Below are 20101 nucleotides of genomic sequence, written 5' to 3'. Positions count from 1 at the left end.
AGGGACGGACACACATAGCCAGATCGACTAAGCTTGTGGAGACATACATTTTAGTATACATATACATACACATAGCCCAGAAAGTCTGCGTTCACTTTACTACTTTTCAAAAATGATGCTAAAACTTTAATAAATAGGTAAATGAGATCAGTTTTTCTTTCATAAATATGTTATTGGCACTCTTTAGTACCAGAATAAAATAAAAATTCCAAAAAAAATATTATAATTGCGAAGATAACGGTAGAAATGTGTTACAACTGCTAAATTAAAGCCCCAAAAAGTCTGCGTTCACTTTGTATGTTGCAATAATACCGTTAGTTTTTTTGAATTTTTTTGAAGTTTTCTCCCATTTTTAATCAATTTTGTCACAACTGGTCATTCTGTGAGGTCGCTTGCATACTTAACTTAAAAAAGTAAGTTATTTCAAGAATGGAAAACAAGGGCAAAGAAATTGGCATCGATAAAAGGAAAATTCTACATAAATTATGGAAAAAGCTATCGAAATATTGGCGAAACTGTATGTAGAGCATATTAGTCCATACATAGAGTGATAATTAACTATAAACAAACCAGAATTTTTACGTCAAAACCCAGATCTGGGCATTATATAGGAGCCCAAACCTTACAGTCTCAGCAGTATGCTTTGAAACGTTATGTTGTTGCAACCAAAATTTCGTAGTTCTTCTGCATTTTGGTTCAAATTGCGCTTCATGATATTTAGGTAACCATACTTGTCCATTGTCGATTCAATAAATACAAGTTGGCCCACTCCAGAAGCTGCTACACACCCCAAACCAAAACAGCACCCTCGCCATTTTTTACAGTGTAAAACAAGATTTTGTTTTTCAAGCGCTGTTCGAGCTTTCTCCAAACAGTTTGAAGTCCTTTCATTGCAAACATATAGAGCATGCTTTCGGCCGAAAATATGACTTGATTCCGGAATACTTGGAGGCTTGTTTATGTATTCATTAGCAAATTCAATATGCTTCTGCCTGTTCACTAGTGATATGTACGGCTTTCGCCGTGCGACTATACCATGATATCCAGCTTTATGCAGTATTTTTCTGGCGGTTTGTGCACAAATACTTTTTTTGGATGCCATTTTCACATTTTCAACAATTTTTGAAGTAATTATTGGACTGTTTGTTTTAACTATATTAGTTATGTTACGCTCCTCCCGTTCTGATAATATTTTTGACCGTCCAAAACTGAGCTTTGACTGTCCAGATCTGGGCATTGACTTCAAAATTCCGATTTATTTATAGTTAATTATCACTCTATGTATAGACTAATATGTTCTACCTACAGTTTCGCCAATATTTCGATAGCTTTTTCCATTATTTACCTAGAATTTTCCTTTTATCGATGCCAATTTCTTTGTCCTTGTTTTCCATTCTTGAAATATTTTACTTTTTTAAGTTAAGTGTGTAAACGACCTCACATAATGACCAGTTGTGACAATATTGATTAAAAATGAGAGAAAACTGCCAATAAATTCAAAAAAATTAACGGTATTATTGCAACATACAAAGTGAACGCAGACTTTTTGGGGCTCTAATTTAGCAGTTGTAACACTTTTTTACCGTTATGTTCGAAATAATAATACATTTTCTGGAATTTTTCTTTTTATTCTGGTACTAAAGAGTGCCAATAACATATTTATCAAAGAAAAACTGATCTTATTTACCTATTTATTAAAGTTTTAGCATCGTTTTTGAAAATTAGTAAGGTGAACGCAGACTTTCTGGGCTATGTGTATGTATGGATCTACGATCATGATTTCGATGAGTTATAAACTTTTTGGCCAAAACCAACTTATAATACCCTCCCCGCATAGTGGTGTAGGGTATAAAAACATATTCCACATATTCCGATATTCCACATTACGTTTCCGTGAAGGCTTTTGCAGTGACCGATCAACAAAGCGTACATATTTGGATACTGTGGTTGCCAACACCAAACGTTTTCCCTATATTCACCATTATACCACAAATTATGGTCCATTTCGTCAGTGATTTTATAATAAAACCCATCTTGTGGGGGAGGTATTAAATAAACAAGAGAAAATTACCCCCACATGAACCGCATATGCAACTACCATAATCCTCATGCTAGGTGGACTATTTCCTGGAAGGATACTATGATAAACCTTTTGTGACATATGGACCTCTATATATTACTTACAATTTCGTGCATGGCTACTTCCGTTGATCGGCATTTGACTTAACCACATTTTCTCAAATATACAATTCGTTGATTTTTTCGAATATTTTTAGCATAACAGATTAACAACCATTACTGTCTTTAACTCCTAACATCAATATTTTTGCGCTGCCTATCTTCAAATGGATTACATTATTTTTATAGACCACTGTTTTATGTATGTATGTATGTATGTATGTATGTATGTATGTATGTATGTATGTATGTGTTATGTATGTGTCTACACTGAGCATAATTGCTGATCATCACCACATTTTTCACAAAAACATTTCTTTTAATTATATTTTTCAAAAGGACACAATGTCCTTATCAAATAATTATATGTTTCAATTTATTTCATGTATTGAAGTAATGCTATGTTTTGATTTATCAGAATATACGCAATTGACCATGGTGTAATACTGTATATTTCTTAAAGCTTATCTGATTGATTTTTGTTCTTTCTTTGAGAATCCGTTCAATGTTGGTTATCGTATGACCGTGAACATAATTAAACTATCGTATACTGTAAGTGTGAGTAAATATCCTAAACAAGAATAAATGAAATGAGAAGAGATTATAAACAACGCCAAACTTTGCCTTTTTTTGTTTCTCGTATTTAGGTCCTTTACATTACACACATGGATAATATATTTTCCCAAAACTTATTGAATTAATATAATTATGATAGAAGACAATAAAAAAAGTACGATACTGCAGTGAGCTCCTACCAATACTTAAAAAGTAAACATAGTCATGTGCACATCATTTTAAATTGGTTGTTGTCATCAACGTAATCTAAATGATAGATTAGGGTGATGACTTTTTTACAACATCTTATACCCGTCACATATTTGAATGAGTTTCTATTTAGTATGAACTCAAATGCAAACTTTTGGCGATCTTAATAGAAAATATGGGTAAAATGTGAAAAAATACTCGCATTCGGGTTATACCCCTATATGGGGGCTATACCAAAAAATGGACCGACATGACTCAATTTTGTAGTAATGCCTTTATATGTATGTAATCCAAAGATCTCTATCAAAGCTTTACCTTTATTCTTGCAAAGTATGGCGCTAAATATTGGGATCTCATTACCTTTGGTTAAGGTGTAACATATAGATAGATAATAAACATTTGACATTAGAACCCAAAACTCTTTTGAAGTTTTGATCTATTCCATTTCCTACAACCATCTTCGACAATATACAAAATAGTAAGTCCGCTCATCCAGATAACATAACGGCAGAGCTTTCAATGTATAGATCCAACACAATAGCGGAATTCCTAAACCCACTTATTCACGATGCATGATCAGCAACTATTCCCGTAAAGAGGTTATTTAACACTCTGCAAGAACTAGAGGGCCATAACATTACTGAACTGGATCGGTAAAATTATAATTATGTAAGAAACCAGCCTCTTAATCACGAGACGTTGCGTAAAGAACAAGTAAGGCTTAGACCAGGACGATAGTGCTTAGATCATATCTTTTTCCATTGTCATATCCTCACCCATCAGTTAATTTTGATGGTCTGGTTTGAGACCTAGGTGGCCTTGTTTACTGACGATATGACCTGGTACTTTTTTAGTTGATCTGGCAAACCTCCTGATGTATTATTCTATAAATAATATTTACTGTAACTTATGGCAGTCCATACTCGTGAAACTAAAAACACTTGTCAGGTAATCTCGGTTTGAAAACTATGGGGCGTTGTTTACCTCTTATGTGATCTTGGACATGTTTGGTTAATATAGAAACCCTGTTATTAGGGATATTCTGTGCCTAATATTGTTGATACTTTTTGGTAGTTAACCCTCATTAAGAATAAAATTCATAAAATTACATGATTTTCTCATAAAATCAAAAATCGGCTACTGTGGAAATTTCATTGCATTTTGAAAACATTTATTTGACATTTTTAACTACATTTATTTAATTATTTTTTTGGTTAATATTATTGTTATACGATATTATACATCTAATATTGTCTTCAACAAGTCGAACAACTAATTTTTACAAAAAAAAAAAAAAAACAAGTCAGCAAAAGCTACAGTCGTGACGGGCCCGACATTCGATACCCACATTACCTCTGTGCATAAGCTTTTCTATGGGACCCCTATAAGCAACCAAAATTTCGTGACAATCCGATCAAAATTACGACCAGTAGCGTGATTGCAAAAAATGGGAGAATTGAATGCATTGTGTTATCTTCCTTGTTTGACCACCTTCGCCAACCTACTTTACACCAATGTAAGGGTAATATTTTCTTCTTCCATTGACAGGCTTTGCCGTTGGAATACCCATACTAGAAGCCGATATATTCACAAAGAATAAAACTTTGAGTTTGTCTCCACATGAGTTTTTCCCCATTCCGACCCCTCAATATTATCCGACTATCACCATCAAAATTATCAATCCGATCAAAATTTCAACTTGTAGCGTGATTACAAAAAATGGAAAAATTGGATATATTACTGACTTTTGCGATATCTCGGTTCGATAATTTAGCGTTCAATAAAAAGTAGTCGTAAAGTTCTACCGATACTTTTATTTGAACTTGTCATTCATAATTTTGTTGCGTTTTAATGCCACTGATTTTTGCCGAGAACACACAAAAATGAGTTCGAGAATCGCACTATTGGCATCCCGTCGTTTCTATTGGGTCAGACCATCTCCCTATAATTGTCTCCATCTGCAGGCCGCCCGATTTAAGCATCTTTGAACGCCGCACATACATCAAACATGCGAAAGCTAATTGGCCTAGCTTCATAGAGTTAACTAATCACCGAACTTTCTGATGTTCTAGCCGCTCGTGAGACCAAATTTGTTGAGCACCCCCGGAGTGACAGGGCGAAGAAAAGAATACTACGTCGCATCAGATCTCTTCCCGCAGAGGACGAACCACCACAGTTTACAATGGATGATGTTGCAAATGTCATCAGGAATGCTAAAATAAACAAAGCGTTTGACCCTGGTCGAATCTGTATAGTAATGATATAACAGCTGAATGAGCCCAGATTCGAGTATTTATTTATTGGAAATAGCTATCCAGTTGCTGATCAGCAGCATGGGTTCCGTAAGCTGCACAGCACGACAGCAGCGCCGCACGCCATCTCCACACATATTAGTCTAGGAATCAACCACAGCAAGCCGTGTGATAGAAGAGTGATGGTGCCGCTTGACTCATTAATGATGCTTTCAAGTACTCCGCGTTGTTTGAGGACATTGCGCAAACTGCGCTCCGGCCAAGTTTGAAAAGTTGGATAATCAATTTAATGTGTGGACGCCATGTGGAATTAAGGAACAAGAAGTCCAAGCTCCATAGAGTGAAACAGGCCGTTCCCCAAGGTGGGGTGATATCTCCGGAACTGTTTAACACCTACCTCTTCTGTATTCCATCGAGCTTGGAGTCGCGTACTTTCCCTGATGTTATTTGTGAAAGGAATATGCAAATGTCCGCCGTTTAATCTACGGCCACTCTGTTCACCACATGGAATGCAGGGGTTTGCACTGAGTTGAATGTCATGGTCGATGGTAGCAGAATTCCGACCACAAACTACACCAAAAATTATGCGACAAGCAGAGATGTAGGAACAAGGACCTCAAGTCCATAACCGACAGTACTCGGGATGCAGATAAAGAAACTTTGTTGACCACTTACAACGCTACAAGCCGGTCTGAGGTAAGTTATGCGGCGCCAGTGTGGTCCGCGAATATAAGTGCAACGCGCTGGAAAAATATACAACCTGTCAGAATGTCGCTCAGAGAACTGCTACAAAGTGTCTCCTTATGTCTTCAGTAAACCATCTACATGAGGAGGCTAATATTCTTCCGGTACAGCAACAAAGAGGTACGCTTCCGTTGCAGTACTTGCCGAGTGCTATTGTGAGAGCCATCCTAATCACCATATGGTGGATAGTACCCCCACCCAGTCATGTCAGGAGAAATCTTCATGATCTAAAGAGAGGTCCAACGTTACAAGAAATCAACAAACCTATCAAATATGTTAAATAGCATTCACACAGATGCAGTCGAATATACCATAAACAACTATCGTGTGAATGTGGTCCTCGGGGAACATCCCCCGTCTATCACAGCTGAGGAACGTCAGCTGCAACGACAAACCAGAATCAATCCACGGCAGAGGGTTCTTTGCACAGAATGGATCCGAAACCAAAAGCGTTTCTGCCAGCGGCTATGCTGCTGCAACAACAACAAAGCAGAATAGATTTGGCTCAACTACGCTCTGGATGGTGCAGCCGTCTTAATTCGATGACTACGTGCAAAAGATATGTCCAGCATGCGGCACAGGCCCGCACGACAAACTGCACCTTTTCAACTGCCCTGCCAAACCTACTCAGCTAACTCCAGTAGCTTTGTGGCTACAACATATCGAAGCAGCCATATTCCTAGAACAGGAGATAGACCCAGAGCCAGATTAGGCTGAAAAAGTAACTTTCAGACATATTATATACTTATACTTTTATAACAAAAAAAAACAGCACTCAATACGTGTACCGAACTCAGACCAACAGTGGAAATTTGTATCTATAGAGGTTCCCGAAGGAGTGGACCGATACAGTTCATATCCATATCTGATCTATGTCTGGGGAAAATATTCGACCATTTGGTTACTTCCTTCGAGAGTTATCGCGCGCACCATTGTAGATAAAAATTTTGAACTTTTGTGGGGGACACCAAGTACTGTCTTATCTGCTTGCGCAGGTAGCCATGATTCGAAAGCACGGTTAGTACCAAAGTTTTGTATAGTTTGATTTTGTATGGTGAGATGTGAAATTGTTACACCCTCAGCCTTTAGACTAAAAATGGTATATACACTTTTATACGATGGAAATGCGAAATAATGTGTTTAGACCCAGGCTTGCTTAGGCGAAATCTGTTTCAAACTACTTGGAGTCGATTTAGCAATATCCGTCTCTCTAGCTGACTGGTGCTCACGATAACTGTAGAACGGATGTGTTGCGTGGAAGATGATCAACACGATAGTCCGACTATGTATAGTTTATCATAACATATTTAGTGTCCCTAATTAGTTGACCGCCACTGTCTATATGTTTTAATGAATAATATTTATTTATTAATTTTTTAACACATTTTCCTTATTTTTGTTTAATTAGAGTCAATACAATTATAACGGACGCATGAAGTACTCTCCTAGGTGTTGCGCTGCCTTCTGGTACATGGGAATGATTTGAGGGAACATTGTTTTTGTTTTGTTTATTTATAGTTTTTGTGTTTCACTATATAATCAGGTATAACTATTACCAGTTTCAATGTCGCTTACACAATTACGCTTTATTACAATAGCCTATTTTATTTTATAAATGTAACTGTAGGATATCAAACAATTTTCATGCAAATAAACAGATTTTTATTAAACTTTTTTCAACTATCATATCTACCATTTATGGTTTACGCCATTATTTTGAAATCCGTTCAATGTTTGACCACATTAATTTGTAAAATATGCGAATTAAGAATAAAATTTAACCCATTACAAAACACCTCGTATACAACCAACCACAAAAAACCTCAACTACCACATCTCATCATTTGCGTTTGTGTTATTGCTTTGAAATTCGTTCAATATTTAACATCATATAACCTTAAAATAAAAGAATTGAGAAGAGATTATAATCCATTACAAAAAAAAAAAGAAAAAACATCCACCACCATGAACCTCACCTATAATTGGCACAACACAGGATTTATGTATGCACACTATGGGAAAGTGTAAAAAAATGGCAACGTTTTTGCGCATAAGGGACACAACTAATTTTTTGTAGTGTTTTTACGTGGAGATTAAAAAAAATGAAACTCAAAACAGGAACATACGCATTCACTTTATAAAACCATTATAGAATGACTACGCAAATTTTATTTTCGTATGGTTACGACTTGCGTGTCAAAAGGTCAACATTTTAATTATAATTAATTTTAAGCAATTTGTTTTGAACAGGTACATCTTAAAATATTTTTTCATGATTTCTTATTGGAGTTGTAGGCTTTGTTTGCATTGAAAAGGAAAGCCAGCGAAATGCATGCACCCAATATGCTACGTTTCAACCCCCTTAGGATCAAGACGAATTTAAGAAGGTGATCTAAAAAGCGAATTTAGGCGAATTCAGGTCGTAGTCTTCATTTGCTGTCAAAAGTTTTTGCGCGAAGAAACCACAAAAGTGAGAAGAAAATGATAAAATATTTTTCGCGATGCTTAAATAAAGACATAAAGACACATATATTCTTGATAGAATTAAATACTTGTTATTTATTTTTGATTAAAAAATATGTTTTGACAGCAAATGAAGACATCAGTTGGGATTACTGTATCGCCTTCTTTCTTGCACCATGGCCAGTAGTTGAAGGCTAGACAGCCAAATCAGAAGTGGAGTGCTAAACAGATAGAGTTTAGATGTTTGTTCAAACCAGCAGTCAATTTTTTTAAAGCATACGTTGCGACTGCACATTGGTCAATGACCCTCAACATCTAACCACGTGTTTACAAAGAACGATGCATCATACTGTTTAGTCCACGAACAAATCACTAGTTTTTTTAAAAAGGCATAATTTTCGTATGTTACTAGAAAAGTTTTAGGGGACCACTAGTGAGTTTCTAATTTCATCTGCCAAGAGTAAACTTCTTTTCGGTAAAAGGATGATAATTTGGAAATTTACAATAACAAATATATGTTTGCCCAATTTTGATCGTCTGCAACCAGGAAGGAATATGGAAATAATGTTTTATCTGCTTGGCGCGTGCAGACACTTTCAATCGCGTGAGCAGACACTTCCGATTGTTTACATTTATTTACGAACTCTTCAAATTTGAACAATTAAAAGCCATTAGTCTATCTGAGGCTTGTATGACACGGTTTGCAGTGGTATTAATGTTCGCTTTGCACTCTGGATATCCGGATTTGATTTCCAGGTCAGACTACATCATATTGACAAATTTAATGTAGCAAGCAATTTCAACTAAGTAAAAGTTCTCTGAAACACACTTTGGAAAAATAATTTCAATAAGAAATAATAAATTAATATAAATTAAAAGAAAACAACTACAAGTTGGCTCAAAAGTAATCCTCCTCTCAGAAAATGCTATAAATTTTGCGATTGGCCCCTAATGTCAGTTCTGTTTTAACATTTGTGTAGTAAACACATGCGAAATACACGTTAATAAACAATGTTACGCTACACTGCTCCAGAACGCGGAATATTGGTGACTATTTATTTGACCAATAATCGGTCGGTTTTTCATCAAAAATAATCATGAGTGATGAGGCGCATTTCCATCTTAGCGGGTACGTAAATAAGCAAAATGTACGCTTCTGGGGCACTGAAAATCCGCATGTAACCCATGAAGAGCCATTACACCCGCTCAAAGTCACTGTGAGTGGTGAGCGCTACAGAGCAATGATCAACGAGTTCTTTTTGCCGCAACTTGATGAATTGGGATTGGAAAACATGTGGTTCCAACAGGACGGTGCAACGGCACACACAGCACGTGCCACAACCGATATGCTGAAGGATGCATTTCCCTGGCGCATAATCTCCCGTTTTGGCGATTTGCACTGGCCACCAAGATTGCCTGATTTGACCGCTCCAGACTTCTTTTTATGGGGCTTTTTGAAGTCGCGGGTTTATGTCAATAAGCCTAAGACTCTTTCAGCTCTTAAAGACAATATCCGTCAAGAGGACCTATCGCCGGAAGTTTTGCCAAAGTGATGGAAAATGCCATAAAAAGGGCTCAAATAACAATAAAATAATCTGACATCATATTCTCGACTTGATGTAAAAAAATTAAAAGACCACATAAAAAAACATTGTCGTTTTTAAAAGCACCTGATTTTTTTTTAGTTTCCTTAGTTTCAATATGTTTACTATCGAATCCCATATAAAAATTAACAATCAGTGATGACAAAAATTTGGGATTTTGGCCAGGAAAATCGATTACTGAACCACAGTGCGCCGTTCTTACTTGTTTTCTACATATATAAACCTATATCACTGGCAGCCTTTGAAATGCAAAGTCTTGCCATATGGGTTTAGCATGACCTGACAGTCACCAACTACCAAGCGAAAAATCATAAGGGTGTTGTGGAAGTTATTTTGCCCTTTATGTAAATGGACCAATTGATGAATTTATTGGCTCATCAGAATAGGTGTACGTAAGTTATATTTCATTTTATTTTCGAAAGAAGTGTCATTTTGTGTCTACTAGCGCTGATTTGCTAAGAGATGTATGTAGTACAAAATATACAATATGGAGAACAAGGTTTTAAATACCAAATAAGCTATGGTTTGGATTCGCACGAATCGCTAAACCAACAAAATGTTCGAATTAACAGACCTCAACCCATACCTGTGAAGAAGAGGATAATAATTTTAAGCGAAGCTCCAAATGTTCATCAAATACACATATCTTAATATGGTACTTCTACAACTGTCTAAAACGGTTTTGACGACACACTTCGTATATAGCAAGTCGTACTGCAGTGAAAGGTATGCTAATAAACTCAAACTCTCACTTCATATAAGCAGAATGGAATTCATGCTTTTCATTGCTAGTAAAAGAATACAAGGCAATTGGCAAATACGAAATACGGCCCGTCAGCTTGCAAATATTTTGTTCTGGTGTTTTTTTTTTTTTTTTTTTTTTTTTGGAAAACCGAAAAGTGAGCATCATTCTCATTAACATGAGAATACTCGATGCTAAAAGAGTTCAGGTTTTCACTAGAAAAATCATCATTTCAAAAACTGAAAAGCCAATTGATAATTTCCTTCGCCGGTATGAAATCATGATATTGGTAGCGATCAGTAAATTTGGCTAGCTGTCAGAGCGTTTTGTAAACATTATTCTCTGTAAAGAAAGTAATAATGGAGTTAACCCAATGGGGGAATACTCCAGACTTAAGCAATCATATGATTGAATCTTCAACTATAACAAAACAAACGTTGGTATATCCCCATATAACGGCACTACCAACTTTAAGGTATTTTGACGATTTTAACTACATTTTTTACTAAATTGAAAATTGACATTTGAGATTCCTAATTGCCAATTTCTCCACTAAAAATTGTCAAGATAGGTACATACACGCTTTGGTATAGCCCCCATATAACGGTATCTCCCGATTTAAGGTATTTTGAGGATTTTAGCAACATTTTCCGCCCTAATTGGCTCCAATGTGGGAATTAGAGTTTCAAGAGGTAAAAAAATTTCTGCAGCAACAATGAAGGAGATATGTCCACGATTTGGTATAGTCCCCCATAAAACTTTACCTAGCGATTTAAACTATTTTTAGGGTTTTAGCAACATTTTTTGACCGCTTTTGACATTTGATGTTCCCAACCACCAAAAATATTTTTCACTAAAGAATACCAAGTTTGGTCCACGTTTTGAAATAGCCCCCATATAGCGGCACATCCTGAGTTAAGGTATTTTGGGGATTTTATCTAAATTTTTTGACCGAACTAGTTGTAATTTGACATTCGGGGTTCTCAGTGGTCCCGAAACTTCTCCACCAAAAATTAACATAGGTCCATATTTTGGTATAGCCCTCTTAGCTACAAGTTTTAACCGAACTAGCCGTTATTTGACACTTGAGGTTTTCAGCGGTCACGAAATTTCTCCACCAAAAATCGTCAGCATATAGTCCCCATGTAAAGGTACAGATTGAAGAAAATTTTAGATACATTTTCTGACCTAATTTAGGCATTTGGGGTATCTGTGCTCGAAAATTTTTTTGCACCTAAAAGGATACTAATTATTCCATTAAGTTCAGAATATTTTATGGTGGAGGGCATAAAAAGTTCGGCACCGCTGAACTTAATGTTATTCCATTTAGTTCAGAACATTTTATGGTGGAAGGCATAAAAAGTTCGGCCCCGCTGAACTTAATGTGTTTTACTTGTTTTAAATTGTAGGAAATGGACGTGGTTGGCCACACCTTAAGAAAAACTGTTAATAGCATAACCAGGATGGCGCTTGAATGGAATCCCCAAGGATCACACTGCTTTGTAGAAGCCATATGCTCCCAAGAGGAGTAAAAGGAAAAAAAGTTGTTTGTCTGATATCGTATGATATCCTACACCATTGTAAATATTTAAAATATATACGGGAGATACACATAAATTTGAAATGATTTCGATATAATATGGTCCATCAAACATTCCAAATTTCATTATTTTGGTGTAGCAAATATGTACGTAAAATCGGGCGAAAAAATATGTGGGAGCTATATCCAAATCTGAACCGATTTCGATATTATTTAGAACATTTATTTCTAGACCGAATTCAGTTAGTAGATTCAGAAGTGCTACTTCAGATGAACAATTTTTCAAAAAAAAATTCGTAGTTTTCTTGAAAAAAAAACATGAAAGTGGCGTTTATTGGGATTTTCAACTGGTGATCACTCTTAAGCAAAAATGTCTGATGCTGCAGATAGAAAATCGATCACTCAATAACGAATTCTGCCTGCAGGCATTGACAATTTCACATCAGAAATGCTAAAAACAGACCCATATACAAGCGCATTGATCTTACATCCGATCATCAACAACTTTTGGAGTACTGGGAAATTGCCATCCGACCAGAAGGAAGGTCTGGTAATAAATGTGCAAAAAAACAAAATTTTACTCAATACTCAAACTACTGGGAAATAACTCTTTTGAATATGGCAAATAAAACAATTGCTTGTATCATAAATGACAAGCAACAAGCAGGTTTTCGACAAAACTATTCCTGGGCGGATCATATAAATACTCTAAGAATTATCATAGAGCAGTCTATAGAACTAAGAACATCATTCTATCTAACGTTCATAGATTTCCAAGAAGCACAATGCACAATGGTATGCAAGGATGTTCCAACAAAAATAATCGACTCATTAGAGCTCTCTATGAAGATTCCCACAGCAGAATTTTACACGAGCCAGAGAATTAAAATGAGTGCAAGAGTAAGACAAGGATACATACGTATTATCTCCGCTTCTTTTTAATATTGTTACGGTCACGATGATGGCTGCAGCGACTCAGGATCTTGGTGGCATAATCTGGGTTTTAAATGAGAGGCTGACTGATGTAGACTACGCAGATGACATATGCCTTTTGTCGCATTAGAAATCAAATATGCAACATCAAATAAACCAAGTGCAAGAGAATGCGCTGAGAGCTGACACCAGATATATTTATCTAAGACTAAATACATGCGCATTAATGCTAGGAACATAACACGAATATCCTTGAATAACATCACTTTGGAGGAAGTTGAGGTTCTGAAGATAATATAAATGGTCGCATGCGAAAGGCAAAGCAAGCATTCGCATCACTCAAAACATATGGAGATCGTTACAAATCAGACGTAGTACAAAAATACAACTATTTAACACAAATCAGTCTTATTGTACGGATGCGAAACATAGAACATGTCTTCAAGAACCGTTAATCCATTTCGTACTTGGTGTTCGATTTTTCGAACAGTAAAGTCCATTTTTTTAAAAAAAAAAATTATGGATAAAAATGGTAAAATTTTAAACAAGTTTTAGTATATAATTTAAGTCTCATCTGTCAGCAAAAAAAATTCTCCCCTTGAAAATTCCCCTTCCCCATCGATGGTAGGGATACTTCTTTTAAACATGTATTTTTGGATACTTTTTAAATTAATTTTAAAAATTATAAAATAGAAAAGTTTTTATAGCCCCATAGAAGACTACTAAATTTCGGGCATTTCTGTAAGATAGTACGGCTAAAATCCTGAAAAACCCTGACAAATTTCTGGAGGAAAGTTTAGTAGCCCCAAAGATGACTATGAGATGACTGAAAAACCCCGAAAATCGGGCGGTACCGTTCTCTGGGGGGTGACCCACTCTTCAATCAATTTTTCACTCAAAAATTATAAAATAAATCAATAAAACAGCAAATAAATCAATTTGTTTTTACTTCTACACATATTGGCTAAGCGCCAGTGTTCGAAGTTCGAACACCATTTTCCGGGAAAATGAAAATTTTTTTAGTACATTTTTGACATCAGTGGATCCTAAATACTCTAAAAAAGCATTATTTCTTAAAAAATAAATAACAAACATTGTCACGGTACGATATGGGTTAATAGTCTCTAGACATTCGTCTATATATGCTTAAGAAGAATTTTTAGAATATTGGCCTAATGTGATCTCAAACCAATCCCTTTATGAAAGATGCAACCAAAAGCGAATGATAAACGAAATTAAAGCATGGAAATAACCATGGATTGGTCATACACTGAGGAAAAAAGACGGAAATATTGCCAAACAAGCCCTTGAATGGAATCCGCAAGAAAGCAGCCGCAGAGGCCTGCGCTAACATGGAGACGACAAGTTTTAGAAGAATTTAGGAAACCGAATAAATCATGGAATGAAATAAAAATATAAGCTTTAATAGAGACTTTTGAAAATCCAATTAGAGTCTGTGTATGTCTGGTAGTGAAAGGAGAAAAGTCGAAATTTATGAATTGACAGAGCATGTTGGACACCTCTCACGCTACACATCGGCGGCGAAGATCAAAATTTCATTGGAAAACTCAATTGGAAACAATCACCTGAAAATGTCTTATAAGTAATAGTAAGGCAGAAACCCGATATATTTTGATACCAAACGTTTTCATAAAGAAATTATCAGGAGATATGAAAATTAAATTAATTTTAACAGATAGAAAGGTGTAAATACTAACGGAGTGACTACGAGTATTACATAAAAATTGCCAAAACCTGAAGAGGAAAGCAGGTAAGCTTAAAACACTTGGTTATGACCAATAGTCCAAGAACGAAGTATGACAAAATAACATAAGGAGATTAGAAAAACAAACGCAACAAATCTAGTACTACAGCCAAACATTTAAAATGTTATGTATGTTTTCACACTTCTGTCTGCCTCTGTGATTTTTACATGTAGCACTTTTATTTGCAGCATCTCATCGTGGGTTAAATTTAAACGGTTATTCTCATGTCGGAGAAACGTTTTTCGTGAGATAATTAATTTGTATATTGAGCACTTCCGTGGAATTTATGTATCTGATTCTCTACACATGTTTCACTACAGCGAAATCTTTTTTTAATCTAAGTATTCAATGATAAATATTAATCCATAATTGATCGATACTATTACTGATTTTGTTTTTAATTATTTTTAATTAAATAATTAAACACAATAAGCAAAATTACTTTTTTGGCGCAATTGTTAATTAAGTAACGCTTTTTAATGTCATATATATTTACACATTTTATCCAATTGGATAAAATTGAATTGGCACCTTTTCTTTGAAAATCCGTTCAATGTTTGACATCGTGCGACCGTGAAAATTTACATTTAACTATTGTATTGTGTACTACACACACAGCAAATTCCTACACTACCCTAATAATCCAATTGGGAAGAGATTATAAACAACGCACAAGAAAAAGTGTTTTTGTTTTTATCTACCCCATTTATGTCACATCAGGCATTTAATTACATTTTTGGAGAAAATTTTGCAACGGTCCCGTAAAATGCGTGTCCGGTAATTTGGAGAAGAAATATGCCTTGATTCCGATTTCTGCAAAAAAGTATCGTGCATAATTACAGAACAATGCTGTCCAAATGTTATGCTATAAATTCCCATTTCTTTATACTAGGGACACCATTAAGTCGTCAATATTTGTGGAATCCAAACATAACTGACGATTCACCATATAATTGATTATATTATCCACATACCCATCATTGAAAATTTTTTTGAAAATCCGTTCAAAAATGTTTGATATCGTGAGAAAATGTTTTAACTATTGCCTTTTACTAACTTCATTACCGCTTGATTTGTTTTATTTTATCAGAACTTTTAACAATTTTTCATTATGTTAGAATACAGGAATTTCCTGCATAAAAATAAAATTCCTGAGAAGAGATTATAAACAGCACAGACATCATCATACTGGTCACAATTCAATTTCCTCTAATAAAAAAAATTAAACACTTTTAAATATCGGTTTCCTTATCATCCTTTATCACAATAGGCGGTTCTATTATGATACTGGGTGATAGTGTAAACATGGCTTTCATTAAACACAGAACCTATCTTAAACCCGATGTAAACCTCATAGTAACATTTAGCAAAAAATATTGCTGTCGCTTTCACACAATTTTCATGCAAATAAACAGAGTTTTCTTAAACTTTTTCAACTACAATATCTACCATTTAGGGTTTACGCCATTTCTTTGAAATCCGTTCAATGTTTGACCACATAAATTCTTTGTATATAAGAATTGATAATATATTATAATCCATTACAAAACACCTCTTATATCATCCACTACAAAACTCCTCAACTACCATTTCTAACATTTGGGCTTAATGCTATTGAGTTGGAATACGATTAAATATTTGACATTATATAAACTGCAAAAAAGTGAATTGAGAAGAGATTATAATCCATTTTAAAATGTCTCTAATGCTATGTTTACATAAAACATATCAGCTGTTACATCTAACATTTGACATTTACACGACATTTAATTCTGTAAATACGCGAACGGAGAAACGTTTATAATCCGTAACCAAATAACTGTAATGTACACACCATCGAACATGAATGACCGTTTTGCTCTTGTTTGTAGTGTTTCCATTATTTGTTATTAATCAATAGAACCCTGAATTTTAATTTGTGCATATTTTTATAGAATGAAAATAAAAAAGTAAAAAATCGTTAAATTCGGCAGGGCCGAACTTTTTATTAACTACTTTATAACATATTCCTAACTAAAATGGCTAATAATGTCCTTTCTTGTCTCCAATTCTAGGCGCAACAATTTTTCGACCACGGATACCCCAAGTGCCTAAATTATCTAAACTATCTAAAAATGTGTTCAATCAGATTGTATATTTATACGGGGGCTATATCAACGTGTGGTCCTATATTGTCAATTTTTTATGGAAACAGGGCACCTCCAATGTCAAATTACCGGTATTTTCGAAAATAGGGTGGTATGTTGCCGATTTTTAGTGAAGAAGTTTCATGACCACTGAGAACCTTAAATGTCAAACTATGCCAAAACATGGACCTATGTTGCCGATTTTTAGTGAAGAAGTTTCATGACCACTGAGAACCTTAAATGTCAAACTACAGCCAATTCGGTAAAAATTTTTTGCTTAAATCCTCAAAATACCGGAAAACGGAAGGTACGTTATATGGAGGTCACATACCAAAACATGGACCTATGTTGACGATTTTTGGTGCAAAACTTTCGTGACCACTTAGAATGTAAAATTTCAGCTAGTTCAGTTAAAAATTTGAGCTAAAATTCTATAAAATACCGTATATCGGGGGTACCGATATATGAGAGCTATATACCAAAACATGGACCTATGTTGACGATTTTTAGTGAAGAATCTCAATAGATACATACGTATATATGTGCGAAAGGTAACGAAATAGTAAACGAAAAGTTAACAAATTTCGACATTTCATTATAAACAGTTGGTGGACAACATTTGTTTTGAACCCTGTTGTGGGGTCTAAGTTTTAGCAAAATCTTCACGATAAAAGGTATATTTGATCCATGTTTTAGTATAGTCCCATCGTATGATTTTGCAAATTCTTTTTGCAAATTTTCATGTGTTAGAAGTATTTTATCTTTTAAATAGAATTTACACAGTTGTCTTGAAATCCATCTGAATAAAGTTAGCCATCGTGAAACCTTTGAATGCGAATATTTTTGCCCGCCATTAGAAAACACATCATGCAATCAACTATAAAACACCCCAACTACAGTAATACGCTACTCCTTCGGAATTTGTTCACTGTCTGATGGCACATAACCTTTAAATAAGCGAACAGAGAAGAGATTATAATCCATTAGTGAACAACCCCTAAAACACGTTTACATCAAAAACTTGCTTGTTAACATTAGAATTAGGATATATTTACATTAACCAAAAATAAAATTAACAGACCATGTAGTTTAATTCAAAATCTGATAGTGTATGAATTAAATGTTTTATTGGTGTACTAAACAAGCCATGAAATAATCTGAACTAAAATGGAATAATAAATTTTCTTTTATTTCGAAAGTACCCAACATACCAGTTGCTGATATTTTTCGAATGTTTGCTACCAGCTTCGAAAACGATATTATTTTCGAACGTTTGGCAAATGGATATAATTTTAAAAGGATATCATTTTCGAACATTTGGTGAATGTTGTTTTGTCAAAAGAAAAATTGTTTCGAGAAACATTTTTTACGTTGATTTTTTTTTTGTATTTCAAAGAATAATTTTATGTTGTTTCAATAAAATTCCCATATATATTTTTCAAATAATTTCTACGTATAATATAAACAATAAGTGTTGATAAAGACAACATATGGGTAGATTACCAAAACCAAGACAACAATGTTTATCAACAGTATCGTAAACATAACAAAGAAATAAAGACGAAAAAGATACAAACCAGAAACATAAAAAGCTCCACTAAAAAAGTTTTTCGTCAATATCGTAAAAACTATCGTCAATTCATTCGATAATAATATTATTACCGATATTCGAAATGGAAGGTTTTGCTGCCACAAACTGAGCCACGAATGAATCGTTTCCAATACATTCTCGTGTGTCGTTCTCGAACAAAATAACCGCAAAACAAACGATATCGTGTTTCGAATGTTTCTCGATAGTTTTGCGGATATTTTGTTCGAGAACGACACACGAGAATGAATTGGAAACGATTCATTCGTCGCTCAGTTTGTGGCAGGAAAAGCTTCGATTTCGAATATCGTTAATAATATTATTAGCGAATGAATGCCGATAGTTTTTACGATAGTGGCGAAAAAGCATTTTTGGTGGAGTTTCGGGTTTTATGACAGGTTTAACTTTATCTGACGTTTCTTGATATTTCTGTTATGTACCGTTTTCTTATTTGTAATGTTTGCGATTCGTATATCAACACTTCTCGTTTATATTATATGTAGCATTTATATCGAAATTATTTGTAAAATCCAAATGGGAATTTTATACAAACTACATAAAATTCTTTTTTTAAATAAAAAATTCCGAAACTATTTTTCTTGTGAAGAAAAAAACATTTGCCAAATGTTCGAAAATAATGTCGTTTTCAAACTTTTGCCGAACAAAAGAACAACGTGCTTGTGTTCACACGAAAAACATTTGCTAAACATTCGACAATGATAGTCGTTTTCGATAGTTGTGCCAAACATTCGAATAATATCAGCAACTAGGTCTCATGCAGGAAAAGGATAAAGCCTAAAAAACCCGCGAAAATTTGCAAAAAATAAAGAAAATTAATTGTCTCCATCCTTGGGTCTATTATTGTTGATTTATGATTTTTGCATTTCTTAGCGAAAAATGTACATACGTAAATGCACAAACATATTTTATCCCTCAGTTTTGTCAATACATAAAAGTTAAAAAAAATTTTATTTACAGCAATCAATTTAATTTGCATTGAAATAATGTAAATCATATGAAAACAAGTAAGAAAAGTCTATAGTCGGACGGAGCCGACCATGGGATACCCTATACCACTATCCCTGGACAATCGCTCTCCACGGAACTTCTTATCAATGATTGTGAAAATTTAATTATCAAATATCAGAGATGTAATGTATAATACTTATGACCAAAACCAAAAAGTTATCTAGCACGACAAAGACATTTTTGTACACGCAGAGAAAAAAATATGATTGATCCAACAATATTCGAAGAGCAAAATATGTATTGTAAAGATATTGTTAAATTCCAAATGTAGTATTGTGATTCCAACAATTGGGTTTTGTTAAATCCAAAAATTGTTTTTGTCAACTGGACAATAGTTCTCTCTTTTCTTCGACAATTTTTTCTCTTCTCTC

At 34.6% G+C, this 20101-nt stretch overlaps 1 protein-coding gene across 8 annotated transcripts in view; it reads right to left on the bottom strand.

Annotated features, from left to right (window-relative positions):
• Window positions 1-16688, bottom strand: part of zfh2 (Zn finger homeodomain 2) — a 69807-nt gene extending 53119 nt beyond the window's left edge. The window contains exons 1-2 of one of the 8 annotated variants that reach the window (XM_073972077.1): window positions 16437-16598; window positions 7633-7835 (exon numbers count right to left, since the gene is read on the bottom strand). The gene's annotated coding sequence lies outside the window, so the exon portion shown is untranslated. Of the gene's footprint in view, window positions 1-2184; window positions 2734-7632; window positions 7836-7915; window positions 8044-15429; window positions 15633-15961 lie in introns of those variants that run through there. The other 7 variants (XM_073972076.1, XM_073972075.1, XM_073972080.1 and 4 more) reach the window with 7 other exon arrangements.
• Between the last annotated feature and the right edge of the window lie 3413 nt (window positions 16689-20101).

Source organism: Musca autumnalis, unplaced genomic scaffold (assembly GCF_047663935.1).
Source record: "Musca autumnalis isolate F117 unplaced genomic scaffold, ASM4766393v1 scaffold_3, whole genome shotgun sequence".
NCBI classification, from domain to species: domain Eukaryota; kingdom Metazoa; phylum Arthropoda; class Insecta; order Diptera; family Muscidae; genus Musca; species Musca autumnalis.
This window is presented reverse-complemented; position numbering and strand designations above follow the sequence as displayed.